General features: G+C 48.2%; 1 pseudogene across 1 annotated transcript in view; it reads right to left on the bottom strand.

The window, feature by feature from the left end:
• Positions 1 to 6904, bottom strand: part of LOC308643377 (transmembrane protein 132B-like) — a 36460-nt pseudogene extending 29556 nt beyond the window's left edge. Inside the window, exon 1 of the transcript in view lies at positions 6814 to 6904. The product of the transcript in view is annotated as a transmembrane protein 132B-like (transcript). The remainder of the gene's footprint in view (positions 1 to 6813) is intronic.
• Between the last annotated feature and the right edge of the window lie 14674 nt (positions 6905 to 21578).

The following is a 21578-nucleotide window of genomic DNA, read 5'->3' as shown; positions in this document are numbered from 1 at the left end:
CCGTTACTACCCAGTGCACTAGTCCTTTCAAATGATTAATTCTTCAAGTGAATTTATCCACTGATTAGGTTCTGCTCTCACAATCAGTCCACCTCTAGACATTCCTGCATCGTCTCACACAAGGCTTTCTGGGGACACCTCATATCCAAACCCTAACACTTGGGTGTTAATACATACCATAAAGGGACAAGAACTGTTATGGAGACTCTGGGGAAAAGAAGTCAGGTTGCTGATGACAAAGAGAACAAGACATGGAGTGGCGTGTGGAATTGGAGGCCGTAGATGTAGACTTGCTTCCTGTCTCCATCGTCTGCCTAGAGCTCCCTCCAAGCCACAGGGGAGCAAAGTGAAGATCACCCCAAATAATGCTGTGAGCTGCCAGGGCTCTTGGGCATGTTCTGGGTCCACGGGACACTCATCTGGGGACTCCAATACCACCACTGAGTCCAAGGACACACACAGACCCCAAATCACTCTCTAGATGCCGGTGGCCCAGGATTCTGCAACCCAAGCCAGAACGCCTGCCATGGTTCTGGAGTTCAACGATGCTAAAAGCTAAAAACCACCACCCTGAACTAGCAGTTTCCAGGATTGGTTCTCCTGAGATCCTCTAATACTTGACAGACTGTAAAGAAGGATCCCTTTTACTCATTAAAAATGGAATCCACTAAAGGCCTGGGTGATTTGTATATTTCAAGCAGTTTAAATAAGAGTTAGATGCGAGAGAATGGAAGCCATTTGGGGATGCCTAAGTATGTGGTCCTGAAGTGCTCTGGGAAGTCTGAGCTCTGTCCCTGGTGTCCGCCCAGCCTGCTGCAACAGGACATTCGCTGCCACTCCCTCTTCTGCCTGCGCTTCCTCTGTGGATGAAGGAGCCCTGTTCTGTTTGAAAGGGTTTGCTAAGTGGAGATCCAGTTAGGGGACCTGCTTCTGTGATTAGAAGACTCTGGGCAGCCTCACTCCTGTGTCCTGGAGCCCGGAGACAGGTGCAGGAGCACTCTCCTCCTCAGCAAGGGAGACTAGCCTCCAGGTTCCGGCAGCTGTTTCAACAGATTGCTGGCTGTCACAAGGAGTGCTTTTTCTTAAGATGCACAATGACAAACAATATGTTACAACAGCTTCCAAAAGTCTGTCTGAGATGAGAATTTCCATATGCAGCATGAACAGCTTCTTCCCAGGGACACATGCATCCTGCGTGCTAGAAAGGGGAACCTGGTAGATGGGTGTCTTGTTCCTAATGCACAGGGCATCACAGCCTGCAGACACCATCCTGCCAACCAGGGTGCTGAGACGTGAGCTGGCACACGGGGGCTCGCCTGGAGAGGGGTCTACACTGAAGCCCTTGTTGGAACTTCTGCTGCCTCCTACTAGGACCAGCAGCCCCAGCTCACCAGCATGATTACTGAAGCCACACTTGGGTCTCCAGCCACTCCCCCGCCACCTGCTCTGTTGATGATTTGTTTATTTTTAACAGGAATCAGAGCACCCTTCTCCTTTCCCTGGAAGTCTTCAGTGAAATGAGCCAGATGCAGGAAAGCAAAATACTACATGATCTCGCTTATATGTAGAGTCTATGAACAGCTGATTATGCAGAAACGGAGGAGCAAGGTGACTACCAGGGGAGGGGGAGGGGAGGAGGTGGCAAAGGCACAGCAGGTGTGTCTACACAGGATGGGTGCGTCTACAGGTCCAGGACACTGCACAGTGACAGTAATTAGCAGTTCTGTGGTGCAGAGTGGAGATTTTCAGGGACAGTTGACTTGAGGTGCCCCTCCCAAGAAAACAGTAAAATGGTAATGATGTGTTGTATGCATATTTTAGTTTGTTTGATGGTAGTGATATATTGTTATGTTTATCAAAACATTATCTATTTCAAATGCATACAATTATAAAAAAAAAAAAAACTTGAGTACCTTCTCACTGATCCTAAAGGAGCAGCCCGAGCCCTCTCAGCACCCTGAGGAACCTGCATGCTTGAGCTCCCACCTTCCTGTCATAACTTACATGACTCTGTCTTGAGCTCGGGTCAGCATCCTCAATCCTGGCAAGCACCCAGCCTTTCCTGCCTCTAGGGTCTCCACACCTGTTCCCACAGCTGTGAGCCCTTCCTCCTCACAGAAGATTGCCATCTCCTGGGCCTTCAATTTCCCATAAAGTTCAGGGAGGAAGGTTCATGCTACAGGGTGAAGCCACAGAAGGAGTGAAATCAAGTCCTCTGGACCAATGAGAATGTTTATTAACACAGAAGGGAAGAGTGATGTCAGGCATGGTCACATGGACATCTGGGTTTGTAGATATGCATGTGTGGCATACAGAGCTCACCTGGAAGTACACAGTGAGCTGGCTGCAAGCATGCCGAGGGACCAAGTCATGCCCCATCCTCCCCTGTCCGCCTGCAGGGACTTCCCAGAAAAGTGCTCATATGCTCCAGCGATGCCATCAGATTTGGAAGATTCATAGACTTTTTCAGGCAGTTTTTCCTCTGTCCCTCATCTATTCTTCCCTCATTGAATGGAACATAAACACTGGGAAAAGGTTCTCTGTAAAAAATCACCTCTACTGGACACCTCTGTCAATTCCCCAGAGAAGCCCCACTTCTAGGGTTTGGCTGGATTTGCTGGCTGCATTCTCTTGGTGAAGAAGTCCTACATCAGCAGGAATGGGGACTGGCACTCTTACTTCCAGAGTGGCTATTTTCCTCAACAGTAAAACCAGCATTTATACATGCCAGGTGTGCCCACTTGGAACGTGAAGTGAAGGGGCTGACAGAGCTCAGAGGAGAGTGCTCCCCTGACATGCACAAGACCCTGGGTCCAATTCCCAGTACTAAAAAAAAAAAGAAAAGAAAAAGAAAAATGAAATTATGAGAGTAATTCCATTTAGAATGGCATTAAGGCATAGGCATCAATTTAACAAAATATGTGCAAAATTTTATACTGAAAACTAGAAAACATTGTTGAAAGAAATTAAAATGTAAATAAATGGAAAGGCATAGAAGACTTGATGTTGTGAAACAACAATCCATAAAAAAATAATCTATATATTTAATGTAATCCTTATTAAAATCCCAGCTGGATTTGTTACAGCGATTGGCAAGTCTATCAAGACTCCTCTAGAAACTTCTAAAACAATCACCATGTGACACCTCTCTCACAGTCAGCTTTATGCTGAACAGTATCAAAGGTGTCCAGATTGTTTCCCAGAAAGAAATGACACAGGGTTTCTATCTAGAGCGCCCTTTCCATCTGAGGAGATGAGGTCTTGGCAGAAAGACTTTTGCTCACCACAGGAGATGCATGCCCACTTCCAGGGCACCACACACTTTCCGTTACTGCCCACACAGCCTTCCTGTTGCTCTCAACTGCTCAGAGAACATACAAGTCATATCTCCACATAGAACTGGAGGGTGGATGGGAGCCTGCCCTGTAACAGTGACCAGGACACCACCACTACCACCACAGTGCCCCCAGACTCCAGGAGGTTTTCTTCTCACAGCTCTAGAGCCTGCAAGCCCAGACCAGGGTGCCAACAGCCTCTGCCCCTGGTGTGTGGGCTGCCCCCTTGCTGTGTCTCAGCTGACAGCCCCTGTGCACACACCTGGTGGCCCTCTGAGTCTCCCCACTTCCTCTGTAAAAGGATGCAAGCAGGACTGAGTTGCAGCCCACTGTAATGACCTCACCTTAAATAACACAGACACCTATTTCCAAATACAGTGGCATTCTGAAGTGTGGGAGTTAGGACTTCAGCCCTTCAAAAAATATGTCTACCTCTAGAAAGAAGTGGCCTCCTTGTGGCATGCCAGGAGAGTTCACCCTCAGTGTGCTGACGCGTGGCAGTAGCTCAGTCATCCATTTGACATGGCAGTCCATGCTGGGACACAGCAGTCCACACTAGGACATGCTGAATGAGCCTCCCTCACTCTATCAGTGCTTCACATGGGTGGCCTGAAGCATTTGCACTTGAACCAAGAACAAATGATGGGTTAGCTAGTGAGCAGCAAAGGAACACAGTTGTGTGGCTAAATCTGGTGGTTAAAATGCACAAGACCTCAAGTAGAGCAGTAGCAGTTCTATGGTGGTGACAGAAGAGGGGCCATATCATCCTGAGCACTTAGGTGACTTAACATGGTGGTCATCAGGGACAGACAGCAGGAAACAGGACCAACGAGATGGTCCAACATCATGGAGGTAGCTCATGGGGCCACAGCAGAGGACTGGCTGCAGAAGTCAGGCAGCCTCAGACCTGCTTCCTGTAGAGAAGAGAGGAAGCAGAGTTTGGAAAGCAGGGCCTATCAGGGAAACAGCCTTGTGTGCATTCAGAAGTGTTTATTAAGTATCTCTGATGTGCCAAGTCCTGGAAATGTAACAGTGACCAGGACACCATAGCCACCACCATCACAAGACCAAGCCAGGAAGCATGAATGCAGCATTTCAAGTACAGGAATAAATAAGTCTTTGTTGGCCAGAGAATGTCACCTGCCGTGAGCTCTTAGGATGGCTGCAACTAGGGTGGACAAGCCTCATCCTGGATGACCAAGGAGAGAACGGTGAGATCCGGCAATGCATACAGGAGGTGGGGAAGGGGATTAGAGACACCTAGGATGAGACACAGAGCCTTGGGAGCAAGAGGAGACCCTCAGGAAGCCAGAGGAGAGTTCTGCATCCACAAGAAGAATGTGGTGTTCACAGCCAAAGCCAACTCCGCAAGATGACAGATGTTTGAGTTGTCCTGTTACATTGTGAAAAAAAAAGGGATTGGTGACATTCTCCTTAGGAAATGACTCATTTTGTGTCGATCTCTCTTACTCTGCAGCAGTCTGTCACCACCCTGTAATAAAGAAGTATGCCAGTACAGCTGCTCCACGTGGGACACTGTCCAGAGGACCCTTTCGCCCTCCTTGGCAGGTCTGAGGGCCAGCAATGGTCCTAGAGGGAGCTGGCAGACAGGAAACAGGGACTGTCTTCGTGGAGTGGCTCTGCCACTCCACCTCCCTGCAGGTGCAAGTTGGCTTTGTACATGACTACCTCTCTGCTGGGAATTCTGAATGCCCCCCAAGGGACCCACACCAGAAAATTCTATGTGGTTGTAAAATCAGCGTGGCTGCATAAATCTCCCTAGAATCAGACTGGGTTCTGTTCCATTAGGTTTCCTACTGCCTGGGCAGAGCACTGTGCTAAATCTCTGCCTGTCTCTCTGAGTGCCGGCCCTGAAGAGAGCAAGATTTCACAGTCACCATCTAAATGAGCTCCCTCCACAGCCACAGATAAACATTTCTCAGAGGAAGGCGTGTGTCTGGTAAGACTGAAATGACCAGCAATCCGAGGTCCTGAGGTTCCTGGCAAATACTCTTGCTGTTTTGCTTTTGTTCTTCTAAAAGCTTCTCATTCTTTTCCTAAGCTCTGGAAAGATCCCAGCTCTTCTCCCTTGGCCCTGAGAATGTGAAGGCACAAGGACTTCCCCTTAGGGTAGCAGTGTTTTAAGCTCAATCTTTAATTATGAGATATTGTTTCATTTCTCATTAGAGAAATTTCTGCCAGAAAGAATTCTGTTGCTGTGAAGAAGACACTTCCCAGGGCCTTCATGAGCTCGCCGGTGCCAGCATCTGAGACCAAATGCTCCTCCGGGCCCAGCTCCAAGCCCAGAGCCTGGCACCCAGGCCATCAATCCATGATCACTGAACACAGGACTGTAGGAAATCCCTTGTAATTACAGAGCAACTTCCTTTTTAAAAAAATGTTGAGATTTCCCATCCAATACAGTAGAAAAACTGCACGATCTCCATTTTGTCCTCATGGTCACACCTAAATCATGATGAAAATATGAATGTCTTATGCACCAGTGTCTCTAGGTCACCGTACATTTATTTAAAGTATGTCGATTTCATTTTAGATCCTTCATCTTTTTTTTTTTTAACATTCTACACATTTTAATTTCCAAACAAGTAAATATCACTCACTGAAACCACCGAAGCAAAAGCTTCTGAGGTCCTTTCTTATTCTTACTATGAAAGTCAAAAAGGTCCTGGGGACCAGGAAAAATGAGATGATCCCTGGGAGTTACAGTCAGGTGTGAATGGGCCTTCCTTCTCTGACCTCACAAGGAGCCATTGTGAAGGAATTTCACACACGGGCCACAGAAGAAGTGGCCTATGGCGGGGCTTGTGCTCCTCAGTACAGGGAGCTCTTAGTGGTGACCTGTCTGGCTCCCAGATACTCAGTGCATTTGAGGGGTGGTGGCTGGTGGTTATAGTCTTTTGACCTTGGAGTTTCATTTTTGATTTTCGCCAGTATCCTTGGTTGGGGCTCCTCCTCAGGATGAGTAGGAAGCGCAGTCTGAGTCGTGTAGTGCTACAGGTGCCCAGCTCCTGTTAGGTGACTATCTCCACAGATCACAAGCAGGTCCCGAGGAGCACCAGGCAGGGTGTCTTTGCTCAGGTGAAGTTTGCCCACCATCTTCTCACCAGAACAGAGGTGGCAATGAAACTCCTGCCAAAGGTCTAGTGGAACATCCCTGTCCTGTCAGATCTGAGGGTGGCCATGTGACATGGAAACATGACTCTTCCAGGTCATTGAAACCATCAGAAATATCAGCGTCATCATAAAGCTTGTGGTGGGGGACAGCTGTGGTAACACACCCCCGAGGCTTGTCACCTGCAAGAGGAGGCAGCCCAGAGACTGTTATGGTAGATCCTCAGGGCCATGGGCCACTGCCACAAGAAGGGCGTCACACACTTAGGCCTGAGGTGGACAGCATTCTGGTGGACAGCAGAGGCAACTTCAAATTCATTGACTTCAGCCTGAGCACCAGGCCCACAGCTGGGCAGAAGCTGATCAAGTTGCCGCTTGAAGTTGTCCAGCAGAAAGAGTGTGAGGGCGCTGGTGGACATCTGGAGCCTGAGGGTCATTCTGCATTTGATGCTCACAGGGAGACCCCCTGTTATAGGGACCACTCCTAAGCAGCTGAAGAAGGGGATCACACAGGGAATGCCGTATATTCCCTGTATTTCTAAGGAGTGTGGAGCCTTGTCCATCAAAACAGATGGTGGCCCATGTGCAGTAGAGTCAGGGTGAGGAACACTCACCCAGTCATTCTAGAAAGCCACTCCCCAAACACCGGAACCCTGCAACTTTGAGAATCACGTTGACATGCCTTATGACCCCTATAACACCTGGGTGTCCCTGGCAAATCAAAAATACAATGAAGCAATGACTACATACCTGATATCCAGCACCACACCACCCAGGGGGAGCTGCACACACCAGCAGAGGCCTGAGCGGGGGTTTGGACCTTCCCAGTCCCTGCAGATCCTTCCAGGCTCCCTGTCCACCCAAAGAGGAATCCCAGTGAGCCTGCCCTTCCCACCTCCCCTGGCCCTGAGAGCAGCAGCCGCCTGAGGAGGCACTTAGCCCTGGCAGAAGGATGGAGGAAGTGCCAGCTGGCCTGCCATTCCTCCTCTTCCTGCACACAAGCACAGGCTCCCAGCACAGGGAGCTCCCAGCATGACCCGGGTCCCATAGGCCCAACCCCTGGGTGCTCTTCAGTTGGTGAGTCTCAGGACACAGCTGCAATTCCTCCTGAGGTACCTCCACAAGGCACCTCGTGACAACAGCGAGGGCTGGAGTGATGACCAGGAGGACCGCCACCTGCACTCTACAACCGTGTTGTGGCAGCCGCGCCTCGGTGCACCAGCATTCAGAAAACCATGGCTCTAGAGAGAAGGGGGCAGCCAGAGCCCACGGGAGCCAGAGGAGCTGAGCTCTGTGGAGTCCTGGTGTGGGCTCCCATCAGGCTGGAGTCCAACAGCTGTGGGAGCGAGGTGTGAGATGGCTGCGGCTTCTCCACACGGATTCCAGCCAGGAGCACATCTGCATCCACCTGGAGTCCCCTCTGCCCCCACCTTGAGCCAACCAGACAAGGACTCGCTCTCCTTGAAACCCTGGAGATGGCCACCCACTTGCCTTGAGGCCTTGTAGTTGGAGGCTTGCTCCCTTCAACCTGGAGTAGATGGAGATTCTCCCCTTGATCCAGTGTAGACGTGATTCAGATCCTTGTCTTCGTGTATAAAAATGAATCCTGTAATGTTATCAAGAACCTTACGCAGAAAGTACTGAGAGTAGATTATGTCCCCTGCTCTATGCATTCGTAAGTCTCCTTATGGAGAAATGTTCTCATACGACTGAAACGAAGGTCTTCTAATGTTCACAGTTGTTTTAAGATGCTCTTATCTGAGGGAGCTTTTGCTCTCATCTTTCTATGTTGTTTGGACATTTTACAATGAGGATTATTTTCAGAAGGTGTTAGATTCAGAAACAGAGTGGCTCCGGTGAAGATGCTGAGTGATGGGTGACAGCTGAACCTGCCACGTGAACCCTGGCATCAGAGCTGTGCTAAGTCTAATCACAGGGTTCAGATACTCAGCAGCACTAACCTCAGGTGGCTAAATCCCCTGGGAAGGGGGCCATTACAAGTGTGGCTGCCCACTCTCCAGCCATCATGCAAGGGGACAATTGGAAAACACAGGGTGTCAAGTCTGGTCAGGCAAGGATGACTGCTCCTGGTCACCTGCAGAGTGCACCCAGTGGACACACATTCCCCTTGTCAGTCACTCCCTTCAGGAGGGTGACCCTTGGTGACAACTCTGGTGACAGCAGCTGCAGGACACCTGGACATCCGGGTCCTCAGAGAACACAAAGATGCCGTCTGCCTGGAGTTGATCTGGAAAGCCCAGCACCAAACAGCAGGTGGGCCACGTGATTACATGTGGGCTGAGAGGAATCCTGATGAGCCTGCTGTGGGGGAGAGATGCAGGCCGCACCTTCGTGGCCTTCTGGAATGGGGGCTAAACCAAAGTCAATTCCAAGTGTACCTAAGACCTGAGTTCCTGTCCTCATAAACGATCCAGTGATGCCACTAAAGACACAGGTTTCTTGTGGAGCTGGAGCTGAAGACCTGTTGGTCTGTGGAGTCAGGATTCAGAACAGTAGTTCTCACTGGAGATGGGTTTCAGGGGCTGATCCACCACGCAAGGTAGAAATGGGATGCAGGACCCTCGGGGCCAATGTGGACATCTCTCCTTCTGCAGCTTCAGCTAGGATGCTGATCAATCTCACACCCCTTCCTGGGAGCCTCCACTCTGCCCTCCAGTCTGTCCCAGCTCTGCCCTTCAAAATACCACCAGCTAGCAGACTTCCCATCCCCATGAGATGAGATTTAACAGGACTGCATTGAGGCAACAAAACACTGATGATGGAAATAAATTAACTTTCCAGAAATAGGAGAAAAGTCAATATATGCTGTTGTGTCTGTATTATAAAATACTACACAGCCGTTTAATAATGAGGTGAGGTAATTTACACTGGGAAGAAAATTCCTCAAGATACATTGTATGCAAAGAGTAACTCATCAAGAATACTGACTTTTATTTTAAAAGTCACCCCATGCCCCAAACACGCCATGTATGAGTTGTCCAGCTACCCAAGTATGTCAATACGTCAAGAAAGATCTGGAAGAAAGACTCCAACAGGATGGCACTGCCAACTTTAGACTGGGGACTGGAAAATGAATGGGTGGCCAGAGGATCTGGCAGTGTCTGCATAGCTTCTCCTTCACCATAGGAGAATGTAGGCATCGATTATTCTCATAATTAAATTTTCATTAAAAACTTGAACATCATCAATAAAAAGCGGGACAAGACACCAACCTTACAAGTTGCTCATGGCAGGGTAGCGTTTCCTCTCACATCCCGATCTGCAGAAGATCTGAATGTGGTCCTGCCTCACGTGGAAAAGGGGATTTTGCAGATAGAATACCATTAAGGGTCTTGATGGAGGAGATTATCCTGGATTATCCAGGCAGGCCCAACAGAACCCCATGAATCCTTACAAGTGGGGAACCTCCCCAGCCATAGTCAGAGAGGGGCACATCTGCACGAGAAGGATCAGAGATGCTAACCTTGAGGGCAGAGGAAAGGGCTGTGGGCCCCTCATTGCTGGCAGCTGCTGGAAGCTACAGAGAAGAAGTTCTCTCCAGAGGGCCCCGGAGAACCATGGCTCTGTCTACACCCTGATTGTAACCTAATGAGACATGTGCCAGAATCCTGTCCTCTAACTATAAGATAACAAATACATGTTTTTTTTTTTAACAGCTGGAGTGGAAAATTAATACACACCTCTTCAAGTTTTCAGGAATGCCCACTGTCTGATCAAGATTCCTCAGAGCTGTGACAAACTGGGGGAGTGGTGTGCTGCCCCTGCCTTCTTCAGAGTAAATGGTCCTTGCCTATGGTGGCTCACTGCAGGCTGTTTCCATGGACAGAGGCCATGAAACAAACCCAAGGGGTCAGTCCTGAAGGTCAGAAGTAGAAACCAGGCCCCAGGAACAGAAAATGGGGACTTCACAGCAGGGAGGTCACCTAGTGGTCTTTCTAGACCACCACAATCAGATGGGAACAGAAGAAGGACCTGCCTGAAATACCAGGTGTGTCTATGGTCAAGAACTTTCAGTCTCTCCTGCCCGGGAGCCCCAGATCCTAAATCCAGTTTTAAGAACTGGAAACAATGTGCCAACAAATTGAGCAGAAGCAGACTGCTTCAGGGCTGTGCCACATGCAGAGTGGTTGCCTCTGCCCCCACCCTGCAGGAAGCGCCCAGCAGGAACATGGACAGAGGAAAAGGAAAAGTGACTTTCAGGGATTGGCATGCAAACCCCTGCCAGACAGAGTGCTCTGTGGCCCAGGATGCTCTGTCTCCCGTCCAATCTGTGCCCTGGCCTGGAGCACACCTCCTACTAAACCCCACACGCCTCCTTGCCCCACATTTGGGTTGTGGAATGTTCCATCCCAATGCAGCTTCTTGAGTGCCATTAAAATGACTCTGTTCTACATACCAACGTGCTGTTTGTTCCTGGCCAGGTCCTGACTAACCTGGAGGCCGCTGGCTTTTGTCACTGCCCCTCTGCTGTGCTGGCCTTGGTGTTCACTTGGGGTGTGGGCTCTGCTGCCCTCACCTCATGGGGAAGGAGTCTGGCATTGGCTGCCAGTGATTTCTCCAGGTCTGGCTCTAAACAAGCATACAGAGGCCCCTGAAAGACTGGAGGGGTCTCCTCTGAGGCAGGGGCAGGAGGCTTCCTCAAAGGCTATCTTCAGGAGGCTGGTGGAATTTGGGAGGCAACCAAACAAAAGAGATCTACCGGATATGGAAATGCAATCAGCCTTGGTTCCTTGACATGGTTTCAGAGGCAGTTTTCATCGTGGGCCAGGAGGCCAGCAACAGCACAGGCACCACCAGCCTGGACAGCTTCCGACGCTGATTGACCTCTCCACACTTCAGTCCTTAAGTGAGAGACTTTGGGGACCAATGAGCCCAGCAGGGGAGACTGAAGTCCAGGGCGACACCATGGGAAAAGCCCACAATGAGCAGTACCAGAACCTGCTCCAGAACCAAAAGCAGCGAGCAGGAGACCTGAGAGGCAGGACACACACAGCCAGGGGAACCGCCATGGGGCCACTCGGGCCAGAAGCCCCGGGGGCAGACTCAGTCCTTGCCCCTGCATGACTCCGTTCCCCGAGCTATGAAAGGTTCTTGCCCCTTGAGGAACCCAAGACCGAATCAAAGAAGCCCCTGGCTGGGGACACTGCTGACCACAGTGGATACACAGGTGGCACTGGCCGGCATTCCTACCTCACTCTGAATGTCACCGTCACCTGCTCCACTGGGAACAGACCACATTGTGATTCATTCTCTGGAGGATTTTGTAAGCTTGGCCTCTCCCACCCTGTCCTCCCACCTGTGCAACTCAAGTCCTGTGACCAGAACAACAGCCCATGAGCTCCCAAACATTAAGGACCCCCCTGTCTGAACGAGAGCCCACCTCGGGACGTTAGGTCAAGGGTAGCCTTGAAAAGCATACCATAGCTCTCAGTGCAGGTTTGGGCATCTGTGACCCAGCTCTCTACCACCAGAAGATTCTCCAACTCATGTCCCTAATGGTAACACAGCCAACATGTCCCAGTTGCCGGGTGCCTATGTGTGCCAGACACTCTGTGTAGTTTTACTAGAAGTTAACTAGAAATTTAAACTGAAATTTTGCCCAAAAGACCAACATAAATACCTGTTGTTGTTCAGAGAAGATATCAGACCACATGGAGGACTTACAAAGTGGCCACAAAAACCAAGGACACAAGCAAGCACCCTATGAAACACCTGCCTCCAGAGAGCACCTGGGTGCCTGCTGACACTGTGCCCACCATGCCTGCCTGGTCTCTCCTGGCTCTTCCCACGTCTTTGTCTCCCTGTGTCTGGTCTGCAGACTCAGAACCTTCAGTAGCAGGTGACTATAAGGGACATGGAAGCTAATGTCGTGGACAAGAGGACAGGCAGGCCATGACCATGTCTCCCACAGAAGCTCCACCTGGGAGGGGATGAACTTGTCCTTGGAATTGGGAGTTGGGATGCACACGATATTGGTTATTAGACCAAGAAGGTTTTTAATCCAAAGATATGGATCTGCCATTTTCACCCACAGGCAAGAAAAAATGACCCAGCTGAGCAAGTCAAAGGGAAATGGGAATACAAATGAACTGATCTGGGGATTATGCCTTGGAACTGTCTTTAATGAGGTCCTTCACAGCCTTCTCCAGCTGCCGGGGGCTCAAGGAGCTCCTTGGCAGGTCCCAGCATCACTCCAGCCTCTGCTTTCATGCCTACCAGGACTTCTGTTCCCTGTGTCCCTATGTCTTCTCTCCTCTTATTAAAGCACCAGCCCCTGGATTAAGAACCACACTAAAGCCAGGATGGTATCGTCACAGATACTAAAATCCTTAGATCTGCAGAACCTCTGTTTCCAAATAAAGTCATATCTGAGCTTCCAGGTGGACAAAAACTTGGGGAGATGATGGTTAATACCCTGTGGGTGGATGGGGAATGCCCTGAAAGGTTCCCTTAGGATAACTTAGTTGTGTACCCCATTCTGTGGTTCCAAATTACAGAGCATACCATGACAGAAGAGATCAGAACATTTTCCAGGAGCACTGAAAAGAGAAGAGCCAGGGCGCGCCCCTGGGTCCACCATCCTTGTGAACCACAGCCCCATGCATCTTGGATCCTGGAGCCTCATTCATCACTCTGCTCTCAGATACAGCCTGAATATGCTTATGAGCCGAGCTTCCACTAAGCCCAAGGGAGGGAGGAGGTCTAGCCACCTCCAAGCCAACGGAAAGAAAGCAGATGTCTGGGCTTCAGGGCCCTCACCGTCAGCAGCTGGTCACCTACCCACACAGCTCTTTAATGACATTGGCATTTCTAAACTCTTCCAGTCCTCAACACACCGGGAGGTTCTCAGAACTAAGCTGATTTCCAAGGGGCTCACTGCCTGACTTAGGAAGTGGCTGCATCTGCCATGTGCCATGGATATGCCTCGGTGAAACCATCTTCAAGTAGAAATTGGTCCCAATGTGCACACAGAAAACAAAGGCTCTGCAGGATCCAGTTCAATAAGGTTTACAAATGAAAAAGGTACAAAGCAAATCACCTAGCAGCACCCCAGGAGCTCTCATGGGGCAACCAGTAAAGAGGAGGGTATCAAAATGTAGCTTTTCAGATTAAACAGCTTCCATTCGGTCCATGGGAATTAGCAAACTAAAACGACCTCTTAATAATAAGAACTGAAAAAAATCCTGCTGTGGCACCAGCTTTTTAAAGCTAAGATGCCTTACCATTTCAAAAGGTACAGTGCCCACAGAGGCTGTCTGACTGATCACAGCACAAGCCATCCAGCTCATTTGCCAGGTCCTCTGCCAGCCAGCAAGTTGCTGGGCCCAGACCAAGCCACTGCCACTGTTAGCTCCAAAGCTCACTAGATTGTGGAAGGAACCACTTGTCCTGGAGGACAGTATCACGGGTCCCCAAGACTGCCCCCATGTTCAGAGATCCACTAGAACCACCCATGGTAACCTTGCAAGAAAGGCTGTCTAAGGATTACAGGTCTTTCTCAGCTTGTGATGAGAACTTTGTTCTTCACAAAAAACTTAAAATCAAACCGAATGAAACGCATGCCCAAGTCACTCCATCCCAGTGAGGATAATTAGAGTCAAGTTAAGCCAAGCAAAGAGCAGTGTGAGGAAAGCATAATTCATAGAGTCCTTTGAAAACCTGTAGGATGAGCTGTTACTGCAGGACTTTATGCAGAAAGGTATCTTCTCCATTAAATGAGGAATTTCTGCTTTCCAAGGCTGGATCCACAGTACACAAGGACAGCCTTGTCCCCTGTCCTACACACACACACACACACACACACACACACACACACACACAGACACACACACACACACATGCATGCTAACATCCAAGGACCCCACATGTGAAGTGCCCCCATACTATGTTATTGCATGTCACCATCCCGAGTTCCCAGGCACATCCTGGGTAACTGCTGCACCACTTCCAACTATCTGGGTAGCAAGACCAACCATGTGACCACCTGCAGGCTGGGATGTGGGTAGCAGTCCTGAACTCAGATTAGCCTCAATCTTTCATGGTTCACAGGTCTTGAGAAGGGTATGCTCTGTGTTGGGGAAAGGGTGGGAGGAAGAAACATGGAGTGGAAAGCACAGAAAGGCTCTAAGTAGCCTCATGGGAGAATTCTTATCAGACAGGACTTGTAAACTGGTAGCTGAGCTTCACCTTGACAAGTGATCGAAATAAAGAGAGGGGAATTAAAAAAAAAAAGACATTCAGCACCATATTTGTGAAAAATGCAGCAAGAGAGGAAATGGAGCATGACTTTTTCGGTATTGGCCATTTAATCCTGCTAAATCCACACTGTGGGCTCTTCCTTCTCCTCTTTGTCTTTTCAGTTAAGCCAATGACAGGAACTCTGCCAAAACACAGTGTGCAAGGACAATCAGATTAGGCCGGGATTACTTTTATGTATTTTAAAGTAATATTCTAGGAGCCAGAGAAAAGAGACCTTTTAAAATTTTGGCAGCTAGCATGCTTGCTAGAAGTCCATTTACATGTAATTGAGTCTATAAATATTAATTTTGTCTGTTTCTGATCTGTTTTTGAGAAGTCTTTTAGATTTAGGGAAGTGTTTCATGATACTCAAACTTTAAGAATTACCAATAGGGCTGGGGATGTGGCTCAAGTGGTAGCGCGCTTGCCTGGCATGCGTGCGGCCCGGGTTGGATCCTCAGCACCACATACAAAGATGTTGTGTCCGCCGATAACTAAAAAAATAAAATATTAAAATTCTCTCTCTCTCTCTCTCTCTCTCTCTCTCTCTCCCCACACACACTCTCTCTTTAAAAAAAAAAAAAAATTACCAATACCCTTTGATGAATCCAGAGTACCATTTCTGCCATTAGATCTTTTTTCTGTAGAGTAGGGAAGTGGTTTATGTGTGTGTGTGTGTGTGTGTGTGTGTGTGTGTGAGTGTGTGTGTGTGTTGTGTAGGGACATCCCTCTGTGCTTGAATTTTGGAGAGCTGACATTTGGAGTGGGGTGGTAGCACAGCTTGCCCCGCTAGGCCTTTTTCCAAAGGTTTTGCTTCCTCAAAGCCCATCTCTGTGAAAAACACCTCTTCAGGGAACAGGGTCCTGACAGACCCCAAGGTGGCCCTGCAGAAGCACTGTCTGCTTACACATGGCCATGAGAGGGAGGAGGGTTGGGAGTAGAGGGCAGAACTGTCTCCCAGGTCACCCACAGCTGTCTCTTGGCTCAGAACTCAAGCTGATGACCACAGCTCTATTCCAGGGAGGGATAAAGGTCCTGCTGTATTTTACAGAAAAATGTGCCAAGGATGAGGACTTCTGTCCTTCCCCAAACTTCCATGCAGTGCTGAGATGCCAAGCTGGTAGAGCAGAGCCTTGCCCACTCAGGAGGCTTGGGGACTTGGAGAGGAAGCACAGTCTCTGTGTTCCAAACCTCTCATTTCCCCACAGGGGTCCTTCTGGCGATTGATTGAAGGGAGGATAGAAATAGAAGAACTCCTAAGTAAAGGACAGGACCAGGACAGCAAAGGGGGGGCCAAGGCCAGAGCACCCTCTGAAGGTCAGGACACTGGCTTCTGCCCTGGCTCTCTCACGAACTTGCTTTGGTGCTCAAAGAAGGCACCTGGCTTAAGAAGTTGCCGTTTTCCTCATTAATGGTAAAAACATGAGTCTCAGCTATTTTCTTAAGCTAAAGATCCTTTCTTCAAGTGAAATGTTACATAAAATAAATGTATGTCTACCCTACAAACACTTACCCTAAGCAAGGGAGAAAGAGAGAAGGAAGAGGAGGAAAAAGAGAAGGAGGGAGGAAAGCAAGAGGTGGAAAAAGGAAGGTGACGGAAAACTGCAGATAATGATTTAAGCGGCGTGGGACAGCCAGCCACGATCTCAGGCAAACGACAGGTCCCAGATGGAGTGAGAGGGAGGATGGTCTGTGGTTCCCATAATCCACTCAGTTTCCAGGTATTTCTCATGGAGTAGGATCCCAGCGCACTGAGTGTGAGCCTGATGTTCAAAGCTGTGTGTGTGCGTGCGTGCGTGTTGTAATATGGTGCACCAGGCAACTATTGCACTGACCCAACAAAATTTGAAACACTTGCAGGAAAACTGGCTGTGTTGACTTAGAGAAGGGGGACGTGTCTTCTAAGGGAACTTCTGACTGCCTCTGGGCCCTCTTCACAGGCCACTGTTGACACTGCTCCCACTGAGGAGGGGAAGTGACATGCTTGTCTGAGGAGCCCACTCCTCACTCCCAGAGGTTTGGGAAGCACAGAGGGCCAATGTGTAACTTGAGTTTGGAGTGTTACTTTATATTCTGGATCCTAGGAAGATGTCAGATTTGACCTTTGAAAACTTATTCCCCCATTCCATAGATTGTCTTTCCATTCTCTTTATGTCTTTGCAAAGCAAAATTTATTCACTCTCCAAAAGCTAAATTTATCAATTTTCTTTCTATGGGTCATGTTTTCTGTGTCATATCTAAGAATTATTTGTCCAATTTGAGATCCGAAGCTCGATCCTGTGTTCTCATGTTCACTCACAGAGTGTGTGTAGTTTCGGGTACTGGATCTAAAGCCTGTGATAAAATGGGAGTGAATTTTTGGAAAGAGAATGTGTTTGGAATACGCACCAAGACTCACTTTTTGTATATTTTTATATGTATCTCTTCCAGCACCATTTGGTGCAAAGACTATATTTTGTCCATTTGGTACCTTTGTTGGAAGTCAAGTAACCATATGTGTGGGCTTATTTTTAAGTTCATTTTTAAACCATCAGTCTATGTGTCTATCTTTTTTACCAATACTACTAGTTTGATTTTTGACATATTATATTATACCAATAATTCAGAAAGTTGAAGACTTGAGACCTCCAAATTCATTGTTCTTCAAAATCATTTCAGGTAGTCAAGACAATAGATAAATATTTCTATATATGTGTGTATGTGTATATATATATACACACACACACAAATTTATGTAAATACGTACATTTATATTCAAAGTGCAATTGGTCTGCAGTGTTCTGGTCTTGTAACTCCTGCCTTTGTCTGGCCTGGGGACCAGGACAATCTGCTCATATCAAGTGAGCCCCTCTCCCGTTAGCTGCAAGATTCTGTACTGCGGGGAGTGCCGCTTTCCTATATGTAGGGCAGCGTTCACTGTCAAAGTTGCCTGACTCTGGGTGGTTCTTTGCCTGGAGGGCTTAAAACTAGGAATTCAGTTAAAATACAGGACTATCCAGTTGATCCTCTGCATGAGCTTTAGTGTTGTTTCGATGTATCTGTCCATCCCTCTAGGTGATAAGCTGTGGGTGGGAAGTTGTCCATAACATCCTCTAACTACTGCATCTTTACCTGTGGCTGTTAGCAACGCTTCCCTTGTCATTCCTGATCTGGGTAATGTAGCTCTTACTACTGTTCAGTCTGGAGAGAGGTTTATCAATGTTATTGATCCTTTCAAAGTAGAAGCTTTGGGCTTCCTTTACTGTCTCTATTTGTTTTCTATAAAAATGTCATTGATTTTTGCTTTTTTTCTTTATTATTCATTTATTTATGCATGTTGCAGGTTTAAATTCCATTACTCTTCTTACTCTCTTTGACTGTCACAGATCAAAACCCTATGTAGGTGATTTTCCTATATAAGAGTGATCTTGACCTTGAGCACAGGTTCTCTCTTACTGATTGGGTTAACGCTGTCTGAGCAGAACACCTGAAACACAGTAGGGCCCTAATGAAAGTTTGGTAAGTGAATGGGTGAGTGGCTGGACAGATGGACAGGCCTTGAATGCATGCTCTGCACCACCTCAGTCCTCATCAGTGACACGGAGATGATGGCAGTGCCTTGGTCACAGTGTGGATGTAGGCACTAAGTGAGGTACTTTGACAAAGATCAGCACTCACTGCTTCAAAGATAGAGGCAATTATATTTTTTAAATTTTAACATTGCATAATGTTAGAACCACATCACTTCATGAAACTGAAAAGACATCAATCAAAAGGAAAATGAAAATTACACAGCAGAAGTTATCTGTTACTCACAGAACACAAGGGTATCGTATGTGTGTACGTAATGAATAGAAGCAAAACATAACACAAAAACAACCCAAAGGAAGGGCCAGTGGACAACGCAAACAGGTGGACTCACGGAGATTCACACAGCAACAGGCGCAGAGCAGTGGCTGCCCTACCACCAGTCAGCTGCATGCACATTAAAACAAGGAAGCACCCAGGACACCCACCACATGGCACACCATTTAAAATCTGGCTATACCAAACACTTTAAAGATAGAAGGAGACCAGAACTTCCATCCTTTGTTACAGAAGGTAAGTCGGTGCAAGCACCTTGGAAATTCAATTCTATAACATCCAGTAAAATTGAAGGTACGTGTCATATAAAGCAGTCATTCCATTCTGCCACATGATGCAATTTTATGTATATATGAAGGTTTGCCTGGGTGCGTGATGCTTGTATGCACAGGTCCATACACACGTAGAAGTGTTTTATGTAATATAGGTGCACCTTACACACACTTCATGAACATGAATGTGTGTCAAACCTGCCATCATCATCCTGAGCCATCTTATCAATGTCTTTCATCAAAACCAGAGCACTAACTGCTTGCCAATGTTCTCTTTGCCTCTTTCTCTGACCTCTCAAAGCCATCTCCAGAAGATGACAGCACACGCTGATTCACACTGTTCCTCAAACACAAGTTCCAGGAATCATCCACCTCTGCCTCTTCCTGTTCTGCACACTCTGGATGTGGAGCCGCATGGACTGGTAGGCTCAGGCGTTTCTCTGCAGGCCTCTCTAGGGTAGCCAAGCGCACCCTGATGAACTTGGGTTGTGCTATGACAGAGCCTGTCAACAGGTGCAGCGGGCAGCAGTCACACCTGGTAAGCACTCCCTGGGGTACAAGAGGTGCATGTTTGTGGTTCTGGCTGGGAGTGGAGCCAGGACATTGTGACCTGGATGTCACTATGTGTCTGCACCAGTTACTAGAGACGTTCTATGCTTTCGTCATGCATTTCACACATATAATTCATACTAACCACATCATTCCCAAACCAGGTTATTCAGTTTGGGGCTTGAGGGGAAAGGAGATACCTTCAGGTTCAGCCACTAGGGTCAAAGTGTTTAGGTTTAGAGTGACATGGCTGGCTTCTGTGAGGGACCCGCTGGCCAGACCCAGTCACAAGACCCTCTCTGATGTTTGGGAGGCCAGCGAACACAATCCTCCCATACACCTACTAGACAGAGTGACCAAGGCATAATCAGGTCACAGAGCCATGAGGTGAGGCAACAGCATCACCACCTGATCAGCATGATTCTGGGTCTCACAATGGTCAGCACCTGTGTGCCACACGTCCACTTATTAACTGGCCCTACATTCATTCCTCTGTCCCTGGCCTGCTGCTTAGCATATGTGCATGTCCAGTGGGAAATCCTAACACAGAATCGTACACAGGACTTTTAGTCACTTTATCTGCAGGTTATCAAAGTGCAAAACATTCCCCATGGTCCTGTGAGATCACCTTGCCTTTGTGCTGCCTCAGCCTGACTCACTGGGACACGTCTACCTCTTCAAGGATAAACTGGCTCGTCCAGGAGAGAGTAGTCTATTGAGGCAATGGCCATATGTTCATGCCCTGTTAATGCTGACTGGCAAAGATTTCACTGGTGGCCAAGAGGGCACCTGTCATCTGAGCCCCTGTAGATCATACTAGTCTCCAGTAGAGAAGTGGCAACTGGGATCAGACTCTCCTGGCAATTGCCCAGGTGACATCTCAGCAATAACATCGTCACCTCTGAAGAACAGCACTGCAGGTGCAGCTCACGGAGTGGAGCTGTGGGCCAGCAGCCACACAGCAGGGTTCTCATCCATGACCAAGGTGGCAGAGACTGGGCTTGCGTCATGCTCACCACCAGAGGCTCAAATCTACCCAAGCCAATGAACTCAAAGAGGCCCCAGACACTGCTGAGAACTGCATGTGTGGATTCATTGATTTGGGACAATGATACATAGTTTACATGCATAGGGATTGTAGGGTTTATATCTCCTGCATGAGGTTTCTCCTAACACCAATGACTTAGGTGTCACCTCCACTTGGACAGCACTTATACCTCTCTACAGTGATCCCTTCACAGGTAAGCTCCCGTGCCTCAGCCCACCATCAATGCCCACCACACCCTCCCTCATCACAGACAAGGGAAGCTCCATCCTTCCATTTGAAAAGCAGAAACCTTGATTATTCCTGTCTTTCATTTCCCTAACAGCCCAGATGCAACCCACCAAGACACCTGTCAGTCTCACCTAGAAGTAATACACAGCCTGTCACTTCCTCGCCACCGAACCTCCACTGCATTGGCTGAACATGTCACCACCTCTGTTCTGTTCCACACCTGTGACATGTTTGCTCTTCATTCTTGTTAAATCCACAATCCTTGCAAACAACCTTCTGCTGCCTGGCCTTGCCCCTTACCTGCCCACCCTAATCTGTCTCTCTTCCAATTCATTCTGTGCCAGCTACAGCAAACTCACTGTGACTCATCCACCCTTCTACCCGAGGACTCTGGCACTTGCTTGCCATCTACCTAGAACACATTTATTCATGACATCCATAGCAGCCATGCCTGATGTCCAGCCTTCCTTCACCATGTCTCCCAGTTGTCACCTCCAGGGCCTTACTCAGAACCCCTCCCATTGTGACCTCTCTCTCCCTCCCCTGCTTTAAGCTTCCCATTTGCACTTGACATCATATGTTGTATTATCCATTTTACTTTATTTGTAATTAAATAAAAAAAAAATTTTATGTTTCTATCATCTGTTTTCCCTTACTAACTGGAAATTTCCACAGGGACAGGGACACATCAGTTGTGTTAAGTACTACCTCTCTAGCACCTGGAATCTGCTAGCACACAGTATATACCATTCAGCAAATGCACCTTGAGTGAATGAAGGGCTCACTATGACCCTTGGAGCACAGTCACCTGCATACAACACCTCTTTGCTTGCATGCAGCTCAAAAGTCCACCTCCCATCTTGGAAACTCACTCCACCTCTGGAGTGTCCTCTTCAGCAGCAGTGACCACCC

Source organism: Spermophilus citellus (genome assembly GCF_964194105.1).
Source record: "Spermophilus citellus genome assembly, chromosome: 3".
In the NCBI taxonomy this organism is placed as follows: domain Eukaryota; kingdom Metazoa; phylum Chordata; class Mammalia; order Rodentia; family Sciuridae; genus Spermophilus; species Spermophilus citellus.
The sequence above is the reverse complement of the archived record's forward strand: the minus strand, read 5'-3'. Positions and strand labels throughout refer to the sequence as shown.